Raw genomic sequence first — 23368 nt, 5'->3', positions numbered from 1 at the left:
CTCGTCATTTAGCATTAGGTGTATCTCCTAATGCTGTCCCTGCCCCCTCCCCCCACCCCACCACAGTCCCCAGAGTGTGATGTTCCCCTTCCTGTGTCCACGTGTTCTCATTGTCTCCCTCTGTTGCTCTGGCTGGAGTCAGTGGTGTGATCATAGCTCACTGCAGACTCCAAGTCCTAGGCTCAAGCGATACTTTTGCCTCGGCCTCTCAAGTAGCTCGGACTACAGGCACGCACCACCATCCCCAGCTAATTTTTTTACAGAGATGGGTCCCACCGTGTTGCTTGACTGGTCTCAGCCTCCTTAAGTCAAGGGATCCTCCCACCTGGACTTCCGAAAGCACTGAGATTACAGGTGTCAGCCACCGTGCGTTTTTTGATTTCTTCAATTAATTTTACTTATACACTTGATTACACAAGATTAATTTTGTGTACATAATGAATCTCTTTTGAGGTTTAAGTTACTGATTAATTAGAGTACCACTTAACAAGCGTGTCATCCCAGCACTTTGGGAGGCTGAAGTGGGCGGCTCACCTGAGGTCAGGCATGAGCCACCGTGCCCGGCTTACACACATTCTTTTCACTCCTGCTTGCAGATCTCTGTTCCCTTCTAATTCCAGTGGAACCACTTTCACTTAGTATCAAAATATCCAGATCCACTCATCAAAGTGTAAATAATCCTCCAGCAAATTACCTTTGCAAATCTATTTTTATGTAATATTTCCTTAACTTCTTCTTACCTACATCCAGTAGTCATTTTACAAGGCAGAATTTTTTCTATTTTATATAGAACTGAGGCAGTATTTGAAAAAAATCTCAAAACACTCTTCAGGAAGGACTGGCATCTAAAACACCAGTTCCAATATATATTTCAGTAACATTTTAAAGGACAGATGCTTTTCAAAATGTTATTATAATTTAAAAAAATGTAACCTTCCTCTCTGAGTTCATGTTTATGGAAAACTAATATTTCATAAATGCCAAGTTACTATGATGTATTATCTAAATGCTGCCCCTGCCATTCTATAAATACAAAAATCATAACCTTCTAACTAACTTTGGTATTAGTCAACAACTGTGCTGATGAAAAGTAAAATCAATTCATTTAAAATAATTTTCCATGAACAAAATCAAGTAACTTGTAAGTAGTATGGTAGATGAACCAAAAAATAAAGTAACATTAACCAGAAAGACATGCCATGGACTTCTCTAATCTTTTTTTGGAACACCCTTTTCATGCATATGAAAATAAAAATTAAATATAAAATACCTACTTTATGTATGTACTTTTACTTGTGTCTATTGTTCTTTAAAGATTAAAATAACTCCTAAAGCCTGGATAGCTGAGCCCATTGTGCTCTTCTGCCCATAAAATAGATCGGATGTGCAGTGAAAGAGGTAAAACTTAGGCTTTCAGGTTAGTTATGACGATGGAAACACAATTCTATTCAATAGTGTTCATCTTGGTCTTTCAAATGTTTAAGGTCACAAGGCAAAAGAGAACAGACTTTAAGAATGTTCGTGTATTACTTCTCGTCTTACCCAATAGCTACATTAGTTCAATTAGGCCAGTGTTTTGGAGTAAACAGCACTGTGAAATGTGTCGTGGAGTCCGGAGGCTCCACCACCTACCTCCATGTAGTTGTTCTGTCCGATGGAGCCTAGAGTAATACCTTAGGAGATGCATTACATCTACCGGTACCAACCAGGAAGGGTAGTCTTGAATTAAATGGCTTTAGAACACGTTATAAGAGCAAATCGAAGCTTCTAGGTATTAGAACCACTTCAATCACAGAGCGTCTCTGGGTTCTATCTGTGGCCAGCATCAAGTATCTGTCTGCCCTCCCCGAATGCTTTCTCTCATCATGTGGATCTTCTAGATGGTCTTATTCTTCCCCAGCCAGCCAACTTGATCAACAAGCCTAGGTATATTAGATATGTATAAAGTTGGTTCTTAAATAAAGTCCATTTCTGTATCTAGGTAAGTAATGTCTTCAGACTTACAATTTCATTGATATCTAGAAAGAGTGACTCTAGTTAGCTTCTAGTGTCAGTTTTTCTAGCAGCTTCTTTAAAAACAAAAATCCTCTCTGGAACAAAGCTTCCTTGCAAGTATTGCTGTTGGCAATAGTCCTCTTTACTGAAATGCTTATCCGGTGAAACTTGCGCTGTGCCAGTGAGCCTGCAGGTTGATGGTCCTTTTGTTCAACTTCTCCATTATAAAGCAACCTCTCTGATCACCCTTTTAAAAATAAAGACCAAAGAATCAAATGAGATCAGGAAGTGACCAGAGCTCACAGGTCATCAACTCCTCTTCTTAGCATATTATAGCACACAGTCTAAGCCCGAAAAACACAGCAGAACCCATTACAGCTCTCGAGTTCCAGTTATTAACATTGATTTTTTCCAATGGGAAATTTTCGTTAGAAGCTATCACAGGACTCACATTCAGTAATAACTTAGATTAGGATACATACTGGAGCCTTTGTCCTTAGAGTAGGTGCCACTGAGTCACTATTAAAAGGAGTCTTTTTGATCTTAGTAAATTCTCACAGGGCTTATCTCAGTCTAAACTGTAACTGGCCTTTACTAGTGATGTCATGTGTAGTTCAAATTAATATTGTAATGTATATAAATTGTATATATAGGTATAATACATGCATGTATTTACAATTATTTATTTTATTTTATTTTTTAATAAGATAAAAGTTAGAGGTTAAAATATGACTCTAGGCCATTGTGCTTTAGAATGAAGAGCACAGACATGGGTTGGAAATGTAAATTTTGGCCCAATTTAATTTCTGTGACAAATTCATTAATGTCTTCAAGGTTCAGGCTCTATGTATGAGACAAATGAAAACAGCTCTAAGATTCCTGAAAACCCTAAAATATTAAAATTCCACTCTGCCATTAGTTCAGATAAATCATTTGCCAATTTGCCCCACAAGAACCAGGCATCTTTAAATGGTAACATAACATGCACTTCTCTCTCCCAAAGTGTGGTGCATAAACGTTCTGCTTCTCAATAACACAGGATGCCTGCTAAAATGTGCTGTCAGGGGGATTAGTAAGGAAATGTTGTATCAAAACTTCTGCAGATGTGGCCCTGAAATACACATTGTAATAAATCCTCCAGGCCTCTCAAGTTAGGAATAACTGGTTTATAAAATTGTACTTACTTAAAAATTATAGATAAACAGATTTCACCGTAACCCATTCTTTCTGTTCTGAATGAAATAAGGCTCTATATTCAGACTGAATTTTCAGTGAAAAACAACTTAAAATAGTGACAAATCATCTATAAGTTTAAATGAATATAACTAGGAGACCTGAAAACTCAGGTTTAGCAGTCATCTTCCAACAGTTTGAGAGCCCACAGGAGCCACAGAGCCCTCATGTCTCTCCAGAGAAGCAGGGTGATTCTTCCCCCTAAACACCATGCAATTCTTGAAGTGAGTGAAAGCATCCCTGCTCACACTGATACCCTCTCAAGTGAACTCAAAGTTAAGCCATCTCCAGCCAGACCAGATATCCTGGCCCATATCTCATTCATTAATATATGTTGAGAAGCCTTTGTTTCTTGGAAACTACATGAAGTGAATAGGCTGTGGACTCCACTGGACATAGTGGTCTATATTTAACCAATTCCCTTCACACATATGTATCAGATGCTCTCTTAGTTACGGAGCTGCAGTGGTGAATAAGAAAGCCACAGTCCTGTACTCCCAGGGTTTCAATTCTGAAGACGAAGACAGGCACAGAAACCCAACTGAGCAAAGAGAAGAGATTATTACAAAATGTGTTCACATGCAAAGTGAAGCAAGGGACTGAATATACAACAAGGGTTTTGGGGCGAACATTAGATACAATCTTAATTCAGATTATATAAGATTCATACATATAATTTTTATATATAGATATATTAATTTGGGCCGGGCGTGGTGGCTTATGCCTGTAATCCCAGCATTTTGGGAGGCCAAGGCGGATGGATCACTTCAGTCCAGGAGTTTCAGACCAGTCTGATCAACATGGCAAAACCCCATCTCTACTAAAAATAAAAAAGTTAGCCGGGTGTAGTGGTGTGCGCTTGTAGTCCCAGCTACTCAGGAGGCTGAGAAAGGAAAACTGCTTGAACCCAGGAGGCAGAGGTTTCAGTGAGCCAAGATTGTGCCACTGCACTCCAGCCTGGGTGACACAGCAAGACCCTGTCTCAAAAGAAAAAGAAAAAAAGAAATATTAATTTGGATTATACAGATTCTAACCACTTCTTTCAAGTGAGAATATTTAAGGTAAGACCTGAGAATAAAAAGAGTTAGCTTTTCATACACTACAGAAAGATTCGTCTTTTAGGAAAAACCCCCAGTGTTCATGGACCCTAATATATGAGCAAGATCTTGGCATGTAGAAGAAACCTGTGAATTGGATGAAATGAAAAACTGAAAAGTAGGAATCTGGATGAAGTACAGAAGGGAGAAAGACTAATGTGAGACGTGGCTGAAAGAGAAGGATATGTGAAACAGTACAGGTCTTCATTAGTAATGATGAGGAACATAAATGTTAGTCCAAGTACACCAGAAAAGTGGGAGAGTTGGAAACTGAAAGACATGTTAAGAGATCACTTTGGTTTCTCTGTAGCTAACAGGGTGTAGGAGATTAAGAATTAAAGTAGGTTGACTAAGGATGACCTAAGAAAATAAGCATAGGTAAGAAAATATGTGGCTCTGGCTAGGCTGGGGACATTGGAAATCAAAAGAGGTGGAGGAAATTACAGATGTATTTGGAACCAAAATATTTTTTAAATGAATGTTGAATTGGATATTGTCAGAATATTGAGGAAGGGCCAAAAATGACTTATAAGCGTCTAGCATGGCTGGCAGTGCCACTTACTGACATGTGGGAAACCAGGACATGTTACCTCTGAATTATTCGAGTGCTATTGTCATGTAAATCATCAACTCCCAGAATAAAGGTCTGGGCCAAACTCTAAGACTGGAAATTATGAGCTGTTTAGTAGTGTTTAGAGCTTAGAGAGAGTATGTGTGTGGAGAGAAAAGAAGAGCAATTAGGACAGAACCCTTAGAAACATCAATATTTAAAATTTGGGAAGAGAAACAGAAACAAATAAATTGTGGGAAAATGAAGCTCAGGGTAGTTGCAAGGGAATGCTAAAAATGAACTATGGCATTTGAGGAGGAAAACGTGGAAACTGAAAGCAAGAGAGTACGGATGGATCGTGAGGGAGCAGCAGCAGCTGTGTCCTAAGAAGAGTCTCAGTGAAAATGAAGGGTTGTAGGAATGAGGACATCTGGGCCAACGAGCTGGCAAGGAGTGATGTCCAGGAGGCAGAATATTTGCATCTAGATCCTGGTGGTATATACCCTTATAGAAAATGTTTCAGATTTGATGACAATAAAGTGGAGGAAAGAAAAAAAGTAATGGAAATAAAGATGTCAAAAAACGGGGAACCGAGGTTTGTACTGGTCCTTTCACGTGAAAGCTGAGCCACTAAAATGATGGCTGAACTTGCCTGAAGATGATATTGAGCAAAAGATCTACAGCCTTAAATAAATGGCAAGAGGCCAGGTGCAGTGGATCATGCCTGTAATCCCAGAACTTTGGGGGGCTGAGGCAGGCATATCACCTGAGGTCAGGAGTTCGAGACCAGCCTGGCCAACATGGCGAAACCCCGTCTCTACCAAAAATACAAAAATTAGCTGGGTGTGGTGGTATGCACCTGTAATCCCAGTTACTCAGGAACCTGAGGCAGGAGAATCACTTGAAACCGGGAGGAGGAGGTTGCAGTGAGCCGAGATCACACCATTACACTCCAGCATGGGTGACAGAGCAAGACTCCATCTCAAAAAAAAAAAAAAAATAAGACCAGAGTGCCCAGGAGGGAGGTCTGTTGATGATGGTAATACCAAAGGGGCATGGCCGATATTTCCAAGGGGTTTGAGTTTCAAAGGAACAGTCTAATTTGCAAGGAGCGGAGAAATTAACAGTCTAGAAGTTGTAACGGGAACCAAGAACAACCACCTCGGCTTCCAGCCATAGGTATGTGGAGGGTGAGAAAAAGACCTGTCTCAATTTATGAAAGCTAGAGGAAAAACTGCACTTTAGTATCAACCAACTTTTGTTTTAAGATAATTACAAACCAATATGGAACTTAGCAAGAGTCAATTTTGACAGTTTCCTGCAGCTTAGTAAATTCTGCACAAAATTAAGATTTAACACAAAAGTAGAGAAAAATTTTAATGGCATAGCACATTTCTTCACAATTCCTTAAACCAAATAATTCCCTGTTCTTCTAACTCTCACCTTACACTATCAACTAGGCTTCTTATTCAATGAACGGTTTAAGTCTACTAAGACACACACACACACACACACACACCTCTTATCCAGCTGCAGATCTCATTTTTGAAGGTACATTGAAAGTACATAGATCATTCTATAATCATCAACTATGAAGATTGTGAGCAACTGGAACAAGTATTCTTGGAAAAGAAGTTTCCTGTGTATAAGAAAAAAAAGAGTCCAACTCTGGGAACTGACTTGGCTGAGTCATCATTATATGCCACTGGCAAGAAATCAAGAAGTAACTCAGGACTGATAAACTTTGTTAAAGGAAATGGAAACAGCCTATCTGTGAGGCTTAATTCTTGATAATCTGGCCAAGATATAGCATCTGGATAAGAGTTCACTGACTCAACTAAATTTTGTGAAGGTGAAGTACTTGTTAAAATGAAAGATCTATTTAGAGAGAAATAAGTAGACATAATGTCTGCACTATGGATAGGTGTATACCTGTTTTTTGCAAAAACAGTTTGTATCTTTGAAATGCTGGTTTGCCCTGGACAGAGCTAACTTAAATAGAGACCTGGCGCGGTGGTTCATGCCTGTAATCCCAGCACTTTGGGAGGCCGAGGAGGGTGGATCATGAGGTCAGGAGATCGAGACCATCCTGGCTAACACGGTGAAACCCCGTCTGTACTAAAAATGCAAAAAATTAGCCGGGCATGGTGGCGGGCACCTGTAGTCCCAGCTACTCTGGAGGCTGAGGCAGGAGAATGGTGTGAACCCGGGAGGCGGAGCTTGCAGTGAGCCGAGATCGCGCCACTGCACTCCAGCTGGGTGACAGAGAGAAACTCCGTCCCCAAAATATATATATATAGTTTTTTTATATATATATGTATATATACCCAAAGGATTATAAGTCATGCTGCTATAAAGACACATGCACACGTATGTTTATTGTGGCACTATTCACAATAGCAAAGACTTGGAACCAACCCAAACGTCCAACGATGATAGACTGGATTAAGAAAATGTGGCTGGATACATATGTAACAAACCTGCACATTGTGCATATGTACCCTAAAACCTAAAGTATAATAAAAAAAAAAGAAAATGTGGCACATATACACCATGGAATACTATGCAGCCATAAAAAAGGATGAGTTCATGTCCTTTGTAGACACATGGATGAAGCTGGAAACCATAATTCTCAGCAAACTATCACAAGGACAAAAAAAACCAAACGCTGCATGTTCTCACTCATAGGTGTGAATTGAACAATGAGAACACATGGACCCAGGAAGGGGAACATCACACTCCGGGGCCTGTCATGGGGTGGGGTGAGGGGGAGGGACAGCATTTGGAGATATACCTAATGTAAATGATGAGTTACTGGGTGCAGCACACCAACATGGCACATGTATACATATGTAACAAACCTGCACGTTGTGCACATGTGTCCTAGAACTTAAAGTATATATATATATATATATATATATATATATATATATATATATATATATATATATAAATATAAAGAGAAAACCATTAAAGAAAGGCTATAATACACAGGAACACACAGACATACATACACCTGTGTGTCTATATCTTCAGTTATCACACTTTTTCTATACAGACTCCACACGAGACAAACATGTTACATTTTATGAGAAACTATAAGTGGAAAGAGGAGAATTTGTGAAATCAATATAGAATGTTCCTTGTTTAGCATAATTCTAACTGTTTCTCATTAGAGGTCTGAGTATCAATCTGTATTATATGTGGCCATGCTGGCATTTGGGAAATTCCACAAGAAACTTTTTAAATATGAATTTGGAAAAGGGAAAAGGATTTTTAAAGTGTCTTTTTTTGTTCTGCATTCTATGTGGAACATCTATTTTGTGCTAACTGCTCGTGTTAGCTTGTGATTGCCTGTGACTATGTGGAAGATATACTTTACGTGACTATGTGAGCAATAGTCTTAAAGTTAAGAAATCTAAAATTTGGTTGGTTTAGTTGCTAATTAGGTAAATTACCTTGTAATGGTTACTTAACCTCTCAAAGATTAATTATCTTCAGTGGTACATTGAAGGTTACATTCATATTGATTTTAGTAGACTTATCCTACTAAAAAGTAAATTTAACAGAAATTATTCTAGACCTCATTATTTCAGGAGACCCCACCCCAGCTTTTATTCCTAACTTCAAGAAATGCAGAGAAATTTAAAAATTCGATGTTCTCCCAATTCAACAGAATATAACTGAACTAAATCGATTTATGTATAATTCATTATTTCAACCTTTAACGCTATATCCGAGCGGTTTGTTTTCACCATAAAGTTATAGCTGTTTAGGCCAATAATTAAAGAGGACCTTGATAGAGAATGACAAGAGAGGATGATCACCCTATTGTCTATCTTCCAGCTGTTTTCAATGCCCTGAAGTTTTATTCACACCCAAATATTAGAATCTTATCTGAGAGAGCGTACTCAAATGATGAATCCTGCTAATTTCTCAAGAAAAGTGTTACAGAATAATAAATGCCTTTCTGGTCAAAGCACTGATGCTCTGGAAATAATCTTTATCCAAATGAGGTACAGGAATTGTTAGGACTATTAAAAGTTTGTATATGATATCTGCCAGGTTCGACTGAGCTTCACTTAAAATCTACCATATTAGGGCCAAGTGTAATGACTCAAATTAGTGAACTTAAAAATTGTTTTAAAATGTTTCCTGGAGACATTTCAAATATTGCTCTCTGATTTATCACTGTTACTTTTGCTGAATTCAATTTGATGCCAAGATTTATTCAGATTAATCAAATGCCATAAACTCTGATACCTAATGTTCCTTAACACCTTAAGAACTTTTAAACAGATCAAATGTTGAAGATACGCTTTTAGTGAAACTGTACCTAAGCACAGGAATTCTATTGAATATAGCTTTTTAGAAGACTAACAAAGAAAGAAGACTTAGGAAATTCGGAAACATTTTTTAAACCTTCTAGAGGGAATTAAACTACTGAAAAATAATTTCAATTGGTGAATCTAATGGCATTAATCAGAAGATAAGAAAAAAGTAACCATAAAACTTTATTGGGGTAATATTTGCTATGAGGATCAGGAAAAACAACTAATGGATATTAGGCTTAATATCTGGGTGATGAAATAAACTGTACAACCAATCCCATGGCATAAGCTTACCTCTGTAACAAACCTACACTTGTACCCCTGAACTTAAAAGTTAAAATTTAAATAAATAACGTTGTGCTATTAATTTCAACCAGAGCCTTTCCAAGGTGCAGGGAACTTTTGAGAATTTTATTTCTTGCAAAAGGAAACTTGATTCCGTGCTTAGGGCCTTCCTAGGAAAACCTCTATTCTTTGGAGAAGCATCATACTCCTACAATATTTAAGGACCATCATATTTGTCAGACTTTTTTTCTGTTTTACTGTGAGCAGTTTACAGAACATAAAGAAAAATCAAATCCGAAGGTGCACTACACGTGTTTTATCAAAAGGAACATTTTTGTGTACTTTTAAGAAAATACGACAAATTGAGTTTTCTGACCTATTACCAAGTTAGACATCTTGAGTGAATTGAATCTGTTGTAATCCTGTTTGGTTTTCATCCCATGGCTCTGGAAAACTGACATTTATCTCCAATTTTTCAACTCTGCTTCTTTCCAGTACCTCATCTATACGACTATTATAGTACTTTTCATCTGCTTCTACCACTACACTATGGCTGCATTACTTTTAACACAGTGTCCCACATGTTACCCATTTCTACCTTATATAAAGAGTAGAAATTGAATTGTAATTGAGTATCCAGTTGCCTCATATTCAGGTCTTCAACTGAAATAACTCCAGCTATCTCAAAACTTCAACCCTCTCTGGAAGTATTGGACCAAATTATCCCAGATTATAGCACTCTCAGGCTAAAATTACTAATGCTTCTATAGTTTCAGAGACTGTATCAGGTTATTCAACACAACATTCCATGCACCATTCCAGCCTCATATAATCAGAGGACACTTAGACGACTTTAATAGCCTTCAAAAGACACCCTCCTCTTTTACTTATATATATATTTATTTATCTATTTATTTAATGGAGACAAGGTCTCACTCTGTCACCCAGACTGGAGTGCAGTGGCATAATCACGGTCCACCGCAGCCTGCACCTGCCGGGCTCCGATCCTTCCACCGCAGCCTCCTGAGTGGCTGGGACCACAGGCGCCGCCACCACATCTGCCTGGTTTTTGTATTTTTGTGGAGATGGGGTTTCACATGTTGCCCAGGCTGATCTGAGACTCCTGGGCTCAAGAGATCCACCTGCCCCGGCCTCCCAAAGTGCTGGGATTACATGAACGAGCCATTGTGCCCAGCCGGTCCCGCCCGGTTTTTAACCTTCGTACTGTTTATATAATCATCCTTCACAAAATAGAACACTTCATTACTCGATGGTTCTCATTATTCTAATATGAAGAACTATATTAAGAAAATAAATTCCTGGCCGGGCGCGGTGGCTCACACTTGTAATCCCAGCACTTTGGGAGGCCGAGGCGGGCGGATCACGAGGTCAGGAGATCGAGACCACGGTGAAACCCCGTCTCTACTAAAAATACAGAAAATTAGCCGGCGTCGTGGTGGCGCCTGTAGTCCCAGCTACTCGGGAGGCTGAGGCAGGAGAATGGCGGGAACCCGGGAGGCAGAGCATGCAGTGAGCCGAGATCGCGCCACTGCACTCCAGCCTGGGCGACAGAGCCAGACTCCAGCTCAGACAAAAAAATAAATCAATAAATTTCCAATATTTCCTAGCATATCCAATTTAATTCTATACATCACATAAAAATAAAAGCCGTCTTACTGTGTTAGTTTCTTACTGCTGTTACAGTAAATTAACATAAACTCAGAGGCTTAAAACAACACATTTTTTTTCTTTATACTTCTGGGGGTCAGAAGTCCAAAATGGGTCTTAGTGTGCTAAAATCAAGGTATCATCAAGTGTATATTTTGTCTAGAGATTCCAGGAGAGAATTCACCAGGTTTGAGGGGTCACATGTATCCCTGAGCTCTTGGCCTCTGCACATCTTGGACACAGCACATCACTTCAGCCTCGGCTCCAGTTTACCCAAGCTCTTCTGCTCACTCTGGTCTCTCCGCCTTCCTGTCTGAAGGTTCTTTGTGACTACAGTGGGCCCACCTAGATAATTCAGGATAATCGCTCCAGTTTAAGGTGAGGTGATTAGCAATCTTAATTCCACCTCTAACCATAATGCTTCCATGCTGCCTAACAACACATTCAAAAGGTCATCCTGCTAAGGGTCATTATTCTACCTACACACTAAGTGACTGAGAAAAAGTAAAGTTATCTATCATGCCTTACCTATGGCGAGGAAATAATAACTTATAATGATTTATCTACGAAAACCTGTTTTTAAAAGCTTTGGTCCTAGTCTATTGATTAAAGTTTTGGTATATTCCAGATAAATTTCATGTCCTTGATGCTAACACATTGTGCACAGTAGATGGCCTTTTTAAAATAGTACTGCATAAAGGAATATTTAAGGTTGTCTGGACAATAGAAAAGGAACTTTAGTTGCTATGCCACAAAAGGCCGGATTTCTGCACATTACACCTCCTACCAGTGCACACATGTGCCAAACTCCTTCCTGAAAGCCTGGTTTATGTTTCCTATGTGCTTAGCAATAGTTTTACTCTCACGACTGTTTATATTAAGTCCTATTTTTTAAAGCATATCCTCATTTGTTTGTTTTCCTGAGCCTCTGAACTGGATTTCATCTGGTATGTATTGCACAGGTTTGCACACTTGATTGTACGCTACCTAAAAGCATCCTCTTGTGTTCTGGACACGGTTATTTTTCTCCATGGTAAGGTGATAAGTGACTTCTCTGAGGACTTGCCACCTTAGAATGCAGTGGTGACATCACCTGCTCAGGCTCTGTCTGCAATGTGGAATTTAGTATTTTCCAACTTCTGGTCTAACTTGAACTTCATAATTAAGCAGAGCCGCCTTTTGAGGGAACAGTAGGGTGTCTGCCCCTAAACGTCTGTGTAAATGCAGAGACACATTTGGGAACATAACTGACTTTTACGTACAGAAGCCAGATGCATTTCATGACCATGCATGCTTAGGGAAGCAAGTTCATCTCATCTATCACAATAAGCATCTGTGCCACTAATTTCCACTGCAGGATACTTTTCACACTTAGACAACAAAACATTTAAGGAAATAAAAGCTCTTTCCAATAAAAATGTGCATCAAATACTGTGTGTATGTTTAAAAAAAAACCTTCCTCTATAAGATAAGGCCACAGGAACTACTAAAAAAGCATTCTTGAAATACATTTTCTGATAGGAATCTAGGCCCTTGCCTTATATAAGATTTAAGGAAAGTGATGTGTGTGTCTTTATACTTGAAAGGCTGTTTTCAACAGCAAAGGGTATGCTTTGAGGTATCAATATAGTTTTGAGAATGCAAAAGTTTAAAAGAAATGGAATGCATATTCTCCAGGTATGAATATGCAATTGTCATTATTTTCCTACCATCTACTAGATTAGAAACAGAAGAAAAATTATGGAAATGTCTGTTTTCCCTCAATAGGAGTACCTATTTATTAAAGTTAATTAATTACTATTCTTTAAACATTTTCAAAATAGACTCATAAGTGACAACTTTCAGAGAAAACAAGGGTTTTTGGATGTAAATATTTACTTATAACATGGATAAAATAATTTTGTTAAATATTAACTCCATATTCATAATGTTCTCTATTGTTTTTGCATTTTGTTTAACAATAGAGAATCTAAGACATTTAGTGTTCATGAGTTTCATACAGTTTCCTGTCAATGTACTTTGTCTTTTTTTTATTGGACTACTAATCATTTATTTATGATTTGTTGGAACTACTCATATTTTAAATATGTCAAGTGAACTGCAAGCACTTGTTGCTGATTTGATATTTGCTTTTTACACATATTCATTGTATCCTCTGAAAAAGAAAAGTTTTATATTTTAACAAATTCCAATCCATAAATTTTTTTTTAAATTTTCTGTTATTGGTTAGGGCTATGTTTGGATATTTAATTTTAACCGTAATGTTGCAAGTGATATTTGTCTATGGTATTTTTTCTTTATATTTTGGAAAAGTGTATTTGACATCCACTATGGAATTAATATTTATTAATGACATATTATACCTTTGTGCAACTATAAAATACATATAGCCAATTATCTGAACACCATTTTATGAACTGTTTATCACTTATCCACTGATTTGAAACACTATCTTTATCATATATTGGATTTTAGGTTTATCGAGATTATGTAACATGAAATTATTTAATTATGAAATTATGTGAATTCAAGCATGACAGTCAGCTCTTCTTCCCCACCACTACCCTGTAAAAGGATGGATGGAATAATTGCTTCCCTATGGCTTAAGTGTATGAGAGGTATACAACATGGTCTTGATGAAGTGGGAACTACACAGAAACTGTTTTTGGTCCTGAAATGTACTCCAGCTTTACCAATTTGTTCTACACATATACCATTGAGGGTAGAAGCTGAATTTTGCTAATGATTATATTTACACTACTTAACATTGTGCCAGATACTGAGTAGATGCTTAGAAACATGTTTAATGACTTGTTTTATTGATAGAGACCTAATTATCTGCTGTAGTGGTGCTATCTCATTCAGAATCATTTTGACCAGCCTTTCTCCATCATGAATAAAACACTTATTTACACACTTGTGTACATGCACATGTGCATAGAAACACACACACCCTTTGCAGAGACAAACTGCATCGAAAGCATGTACAAACATTATAGTATTTTTGTTGATTCTGACCTGATTCTGATTCTATTGTATACATTTTCATTCTGATCACAATAACAATAAAAATAGAAAACTATAAGTTGTGAAGCTGGAAGATGCAGAACATGAAAGATCGAATTACCAATTTTTTTTTCTATTTTCTTTAGTTGGCTGCTGATAAAATCAGAAAAGAAATGGACACAAAAATGAAAGTATGCAATGTGTGTGCGTGTGTGTGTGTGTGTATCACATGCACTCGTTTCCATGATGTACATATGGAATTTCATAACCAGCCAAACTAAGCTTCATAAGTGAATGAGAAATAAAATCCTTTACAGACAAGCAGATGCTGACAGATTTAGTCACCATCAGACCTGCCTTCCAAGAGCTCCTAAAGGAAGCACTAAACATGGAAAGGAAAAACCAGTACCAGCCTCTGCAAAAACACACCAAAATATATAAACCAATGAAACTAGGAAGAAACTGCTTCAACTAATGTGCAGAATAACCAGCTAACATCATGATGACAGGACCAAATTCACACGTAACAATATTAACGGTAAATATAAATGAGCTAAATGCCCCAATTAAAAGACATACACTGGCAAATTGGATAAAGAGTCAATACCCACAGGTGTGCTGTATTCAGGAGACACATCTCACTTGCAAGGTCACACATAGGCTCAAAATAAAGGGATGGAGGAATATTTACCAAGCAAATGGAAAGAAAGAAAAAAAAAGCAGGAGTTGCAATCCTAGTCTCTAATAAAACAGACTTTAAACCAACAAGGATAAAAAAGGACAAAGAAGGGCATTACATAGTAGTAAAGGGATCAATGCAACAAGAAGAGCTAAGTATCCTAAATATATATATATGCCAAATACAGGAGCACCAGGATTCATAAAACGAGTTCCTAGAGACCTACAAGGAGACTTAGACTCCCACACAATAATAGTGGGAAACTTTAACAACCCACTATCAATATTAGACAGATCAACAAGAAAGGAAATTAACAAGGATATTCAGACTTGAACTCAGCTCTGGTCCAAGTGGACCTAATAGATACCTACAGAACTCTCCACCCCAAATCAACAGAATATACATTCTTCTCAGCACCACATAGCACTTATTCTAAAATCAACCACATAATTGGAAGTAAAACACTCCTCAGCAAATGCAAAAGAATGAAAATCATAACAAACAATCTCTCACACCACAGTGTAATCAAATTAGAACTCAGAATTAAGAAGCTCACTCAAAACTGCACAACTACATGGAAACTGAACAACCTGCTTATGAATGACTACTGGGTAAATAGCAAAATTAAGGCAGAAATAAATAAGTTCTTTGAAACCAATGAGAACAAAGACACAACATATCAGAATTTCTGGGATACAGTTAAAACAGTGTTTAGAGGGAAATTTACAGCATTAAATGTCCACATTAGAAAGTGGGAAAGATCTAAAATAGACACCCTAACATCACAATCAAAAGAAGCAATGGAAAACACATTAAAAACCTAGTATAAAACAAGAAATAACTAAGATCACAGCAGAACCGAATGGGAGAGAAACACAAAAAAACCTTCAAAAAAAAAATCAATGAATCTAGGAGTGGGTTTTTTGAAAAGATTAACAAAATAGATAGACCGGTAGCCAGACTAACAAGGAAGAAAAGAGAGAAAGATCAAATAGACACATTAAAAAACGATAAAGGGGATATCACCACTGATCCCACAGAAATACAAACTATTATTAGAGAATACTGTAAACACCTCTACACAAATAAACTAGAAAATCTAGAAGAAATGGATAAAGTCCTGGACACATACACCCTCCCAAGACTAAAGCAGGAAGAAGTCAAATCCCTGAATAGACCAATAACAAGTTCTGAAATTGACTCAGTAATTACTAGCCTACCAACCAAAAAAAGCCCAGGACCAGATGTCTTCACAGCCGAGTTCTACCAGAGGTACAAAGAGGAGCTGGTACCATTCCTTCTGAAACTATTCTGAACAATAGAAAAAGAAAGACTCCTCCCTAAATCATTTTATGAGGCCAGCATCACTCTGATTCCAAAACCTGGCGGAGACCCAATAGAAAAAGAAAATTTCAGGCCAATATCACTGATGAACATCGATGCGAAAATCCTGAATAAAATACTGGCAAGAGAATCCAGCAGCACATCAAAAACTTATCCACCACGATCAAGTTGGCTTCATGCCTGGCATGAAAGGCTGGTTCAACATATGCAAATCAATAAACATAATCCATCACATAAACAGAACCAATGACAAAAACCACATGATTATCTCAATAGATGCAGAAAAGGCCTTCAATAAAATTCAACACCCCTCATACTAAAAACTCTCAATAAACTAGGTATTGATGGAACATATCTCACAAAAATAAGAGCTATTTATGACAAATGCATAGCTAATATCATGCTAAATGGCCGAAAGCTGGAAGCATTACCTTTGAAAACTGGCCCAAGAGTAGGATGCCCTCTCTCCCCACTCTTATCAACATAGTATTGGAAGTTCTGGCCAGGGCAATCGAGTAAGAGAAAGAAATAAAAGCATGCAAATAGGAAGAGAGGAAATCAAATTGTCTCTGTCTGCAGATGACATGATTGTATATTTACAAAACGCCACCACCTCAGCCCAAAAATTCCTTAACCTGATAAGCAACTTTGGCAAAGTCTCAGGATATAAAATTAATGTGCAAAAATCACAATCATTCTTATATACCAATAACAGACAAGCAGAGAGCCAAATCATTAGTAAACTCCCATTCACAATTGCTATAAAGAAAACAAAATACCTAGGAATACAACCTACAAGGGATGTGAAGGACCTCTTCAAAGAAAACTACAAACCAGAGCTCAAGGAAATGACAGGACACAAACATATAGAGAAACACTCCATCCTCATGGATAGGAAGACTCAATATCATGAAAATGGCCATATTGCCCAAAGTAATTTATAGATTCAATGCTATTCCCATCAAGCTACCATTGACTTTCTTCACAGAACTAGAAAAAAACTATGTTAAATTTCATATGGAAGCAAAAAAGAGCCTGTGGAGCCAAGGCTAACCTAAGCAAAAAGAACAAAGCTGGAGGCATGACGCTGCCTGACTTCAAACTATATTACAAAGCTAAAGTAACCAAAACAGCATGGTGCTAATACCAAAACAGATATATAGACCAATGAAACAGAATAGAGGCCTCAGAAATAACACCACACATCTACAACAATCTGATCTTCAACAAACCTGACAAAAGCAAGCAATGGGGAAAGGATTCCCTATGTAATTAATGGCGCTGGGAAAACTGGGTAGCCATATGCAGAAAAGAGAAACTAGACCCCTTCATTATACCTTATAAAAGAATTAACTCAAGGTGGATTAAAAACATAAATGTAAAACCTAAAACTATAAAAACCCTAGAAGAAAACCTAGGCAATATGATTCAGGACATAGGTGTGGGCAAAGACTTCATGACTAAATCACCAACAGCACTTGAAACAACAGCCAAAATTGACAGATGGAATCTAATCAAACTAAAGAGCTTCTGCTCAGTAAAATAAACTATCACAAGAGTGAACAGGCAACCTACAAAATATGAGAAAATTTTTGCAATCTATCCATCTGACAAAGGTCTAATATCCAGAATCTAGAAGGAACTTAAACAAATTTACAAGAAAAAAAAAACAAACAACCCCATCAAAAAGTGGGCAAAGGATATGAACAGACACTCCTCAAAAGAAGATATGTATATGGCCAATAAACATATGAAAAAAGCTCATTATCACTGTTCATTAGAGAAATGCAAATCAAAACCACAATGACATACCATCTCACACCAGTTAGAATGGTGATCATTAAAAATTCTGGAAACAGCAGATGCTGGAGAAGATGCAGAGAAATAGGAACACTTTTACACTGTTGGTGGGCTTGTAAAATAGTTCAACCATTGTGGAATACAATGTGGTGATTCCTCAAGGATATAAAACCAGAAATACCATTTGACCCAGCAATCCCATTACTGGGTATATACCAAAGGATTATACATCATTCTACTCTAAAGACACATGTACATATATGTTTATCATGGGACTATTTACAATAGCAAAGACTTGGAACCAACATAATGCCCATCAATGATAGACTGGATGAAGAAAATGTGGCACATATTCACCATGGAATACTACACAGCCATAAAAAAGGATGAGTTCACGTCCTTTGCGGGGATATGGATGAAGCTGGAAACCATCATCCTCAGCAAACTAACACAGGAACAGAAAACCAAACACTGCATGTTCTCACTCATAAGTGGGTGCTGAACAATGAGAACATGTTGACACAGGGAGAGGAACATCACACACTGGGGTCTGTAGGTGGGTGTGGGGAAAGGGGAGGGAGAGCATTAGGACAAATAGCTAATGCATGTGGAGCTTAAAACCTAGATGACGGGTTGATGGGTGCAGCAAATTACCATGGCACAAGTATACCTATGTAACAAACCTGCATGTTCAGCACATGTATCCCAGAACTTAAAGTAAAATTTTTAAAAATGAAAGTATGCAATATGTGTATGTGTGTGTATACATACATATAAAACAAGCACTCATTTTCATTTTGTACATATATGCACATTATGAGTGTGAATATATGTTAAATAATATCCTATCAGTTTTGTATTTGTAACACATATATGTACATGCATATACAACAAATAGAGGTGTTTTGCATAATAATTTCATTTATATTCATTTCATCAGCTAAGAACTAAAAAGAATTTAAATCAAAATCAATTATTCATTTACAGGTGTTTTTAACCATCATCTCCCCCTTTATCTTCAGTTTTATGCCTCCTTGTATTGCCATTTTGTGACTTTTTTGCCATAAATTATACATATTTGGAACAGTCACTTTAAGAAATTCAATCTTTGGATAAGATCTCTAAGATTGATTTAGTATGAATACGTGTGTGGGCACACACTTGACAAAGAAAGGTCAGTTATAAATATATGTGTACACTTATCAAAATAATTCACATAAAATCTCTGACTAAAATTATCTGTATGCTTTTTCTGTCAATAAAAGCAATATAGTATAATTCTTGGTAGTAAACCTGTTTGTTTTCATTCTGTTGCCTACCATGTGAGCTGCCATGTTGGTATAAAACATCGATCATTTGATATTTTACTACAGCAAATAATAGTGATCCCCACGAAATAATAAATAAATCAGTGAGTTTCACGGAAATAAGTTTTTGGATGGATCAGATAATTTGAAGTTGTTAGTTTATTCTCCAGCAAGGTGAAAGAAAAAAGCTGTTAGTTTGTTCTCTATCAGGTGATCGAAGATGAAAACTAAAGTTCTCAAGGCCAGTGCATAATAATGGTGCCGTATTCTGTGCATCAATCACCATTACCAAATACCTATATTGCCAAATATTTCATGTACCGCTTTAGTGGTGATTAATCAATGTGCCATGGCACTGAAACTGAAACGAGACTTTGTAGTACAAGTGATATTCAAAGGGTTTTGAAAATTTATCAGCTCTATAGATATAGATGAAAATTTATCATCATCTATCTAGAAATCCTGTTTTTATAAATGTTACCTAGCCAAATATTGGTTTTATTTACTTAATATTTAGAAAACATGAGTTTAGTAAAAATTGTTCAGATTTTCTTAATGTAGTGTGTGAAATTACTATGTAATTATACAAGAAATATGCTACACAGCTGAATACACAAAGAGGTCAGCAGAGGGAGCAAAAGGTGCCTTTCCCCTATAATCCACAGCAACATCACCCGCTCTTCTCTCTACATCATCGACGTATGTTATCTAAAGTCCTGTGCAAATGCCACCTCAACACAAGTCCTCTAGCCTTGCCTTCTTATCAGAAGCAGCTCGAAAGCCCCGATAATTCTAGAACCACTGAAAAATACACACTTGTTGCAAGGATTGAAAAGCCTCATATTGCAAATTCAGAATTCACAGTACTGAAAAAATTCATAATTTTTTAAAGTTAAAATACTGTGAACTATACAAAATGAATTATGCTGGGATCCGATGACTCTCTTCATTCCAGCCTATCTTATATTTTCTCATTCATTTCTCCACATAGTCACAACAACAGACTCACTATTACATTTCATTAATGGCTATTTTATAATAAATGATCTCAATAGCATTTCTGAAACCTCTGCTGTTCTGGTTTTACAGAACTCTTGAATTTTTGAATGAGTTAGTTTTTGATTGAAAAAGACCTGACTCTTATGCTTAGAAAAGCCATCATTTCTTTCTGTAAGCTTTCCGTCTTCTATAAGCTTTACATGTTCCATAAGCAAACATTCGCTGGTTTTGTGATCAAACTAGAGAGGCAAATTCAGTTAATAATAACAACGTCATTTATCATCCTCAAATCTAGTGTTATGGATAATACGATCTCCACAAGGAGACGGTTGCACGAGCGACAAGAGAAAGACAATCAACAGTCTTTTACTCATACCAAGATATGTCCACACACACTTGTTTCAACAGTCAAAGTAACGCCATATGTCCCCAGTGATGTGGGTGGGCAAAAGGAACAGTTGGCCTGCTAATGAGGGCCATATGTACACGCAGCCTATCGTACCATCCTTCTTACTTATGGTTGCTGAAAACTCAGTGGAAGAGCTTGCTCTGAGGAATGGCATGGCTGGAGGAGGAGAGGCTTCCTTAAGAGCAGGAAAGGACCATTTGTTGTACAACTACTGTATCTCTGAAACTGGGAGCTAAAGATATGCATGTACGTTACTCATTCTTATTAAGAGTTACTTACGCATCCGTAGAGTTCTTTACTCCAGTTTCACCTTCTTTCACTAAATTCTTTTGCATTTATGTGCAAAGGGATTTTGGGCCCTTTTCAAAAATTACTTTTCCTAATCAATCTTGTTAATTTGATGTTCATTTACATCGGCTTCTCTTTATTTTTAGCTTGATTTCCAGAAAAATTATACTTTCTTTGACATTGTTAAATGTTACAATATTAAAAGAAATGAAAAAGACTTAAAAACTTAGAATATTTGAATGAGGGTTTCTGGAAGGCAGAGAGAACAATAAGGCAAAAGTACTTACTGCACTACTGTTCCAAAGTAAAAGAAAAACAAAGATTTTAAAAATGATTATAGCAGCTTTGTATCTCAACCAGGGTTTCCTTTGAAATTTCTACAACTGCAAACACTATTCAGCAATTTGCACTGATTATAAAATTTATTGTTTTAAGGTCAATTGTGATACTATGATCAGATAATATAATTTACTTTACTCTTAATGGCTTCATTTTGACAACTGAGGGAGCTTTCAGGAAGGACAACGCTTCCTGCACAACAACCAGTAAAGCAGGTCACATCCATTTTCAATCTAATTTTAAGAAAAATGAAGGACAAACTACTTGTGAGGCAGCAAGAATTCATTTGCATTAAATTAATTTGAACAGGGCATTTCAAGTTCTCTCTGGCAACAATGGAATAAAGGGGAAAATGAATCTATCTTATGCAATGATCCTCTTCTAGGTTACAGAAAGATTTGAAAGGCTGACATGACCATTGCTAAATTTCTTCTAGAAGTCTATGATTAGTGTCATAGATATAACTCATGAGATAAAATATTCACAAAGAATGTCTGTGAACTGCATCAATTGTGATGGAACTACTGTCTAACATCCCTTTGAAAAGTTATATTCTGCAAAGGTTAAAAAAACACCAACCTTTCGATGCTTTCTTATATGGATGAGCTTTTGTCAACAAGAACTAAGCTTCACAATTAAGCACTATGGAAGATAATGTTCTAGGTTAATTTAAACCTAACTAATCCAGGACTTGGCCTTGATAAATAATGGGTTTAATTAATATTTTTGACCCTAGCAGTGCAAATACTTTTACTTATATTTTACTAAAGCTAGTTTTGACAAATCTAAGGGTATTTAATTTATCAGTATCTGTTGTCAGATGAAAACTTCCCCATCAATACCTTCTAATGGTTCAAAAATAAACTGTTACCCCCACAGATACATTGTTTTTCCATGCGTAAGCAAGTACATTAATTTCAGGGTCTCAAGGCGTAAAAGTGATATTACCACTTGTGATAGGCTGCATAATAGTCCCAAAAGATGTTCTTCACCTAATCTCCCGGCCCTGGGAATGTGCTGCCTTACACAGCCAAAGGACTTGTAGATACGATTCATTTAAGGATCTGGAGACAAGGTGATTATCCCAGATCATCCACGTGAGTCCAAAGTAATCACAGGAGTCCTTAGATGAAGTGGAGAGAAGGACTCAAAGTTAAAGGAGGAGACAGCGCGGAGACAGAAACAGAAATAAAAGCAACGCACCTTGAAAATGGAGGAATGGGGAAAAGACAATGAAGACAGGTGCCACCAGAAGCAGAAAATGCAAGAGAATGGATTCTCCCCTCAGCACCTCGAGAAGGAACCCACACTGCAGACACATTGACTTAGCCATATTAAAGTGATTTTGGACTTCTGACCTTTGAAACTGCAAGACAATAAATATGTGTTAAGTTATGTAAATGTGTCGTAATTTGTTATAGCAGCAGTAATACAACTAATACACCACTACAATAAGCAAAGGAAATAAAGTGCAATAGTGACAAACTTAAGGGTTTCCAGGAAAGAGAAACGAAGTGGTAAACTCAATCACAGGATTATATTAGTAACTGTAGTATATGTTACTTGCTTACCCTTTCAATCACATTATTGCTGTAATTATCATTATCATCCAATCAATATGATTACACCAGTATGTATAACTTAGACATGAAAATTTTTTTCTATTTCACTCTTCCCATAATTCCATGCAGCTACCCCTAAGCAACTATGTATCTGATGAAGCTAATATTTTCAGGGAAAATCTTCCATGTTAAGCAGAAAATTTACATCTAAAATTAAATTCTTTTAAGCCAGTCTGGGGACAATACCTAGAAAATTCAAACATTACTTCTCAAGAATACCACTAGCAGTGAATTTGTGACGCTATCTTCCACCAACTGAATCAAAATTAATTTTAAATATTTTCAAAGCAATATTTTAAAAAATCGTGTACACATTTTTTCCTCTTGGTAAAAATAAACCACTTCTCAACCATCCATTATATTTATGTTAGTTACATGAAGTCCATACATGAATTATCATACCACAAATAGAAAAC

The sequence above is a fragment of the Symphalangus syndactylus genome, chromosome 12, assembly GCF_028878055.3.
Source record: "Symphalangus syndactylus isolate Jambi chromosome 12, NHGRI_mSymSyn1-v2.1_pri, whole genome shotgun sequence".
Lineage (NCBI taxonomy): Eukaryota > Metazoa > Chordata > Mammalia > Primates > Hylobatidae > Symphalangus > Symphalangus syndactylus.
Note: the sequence above shows the minus strand (reverse complement) of the source record.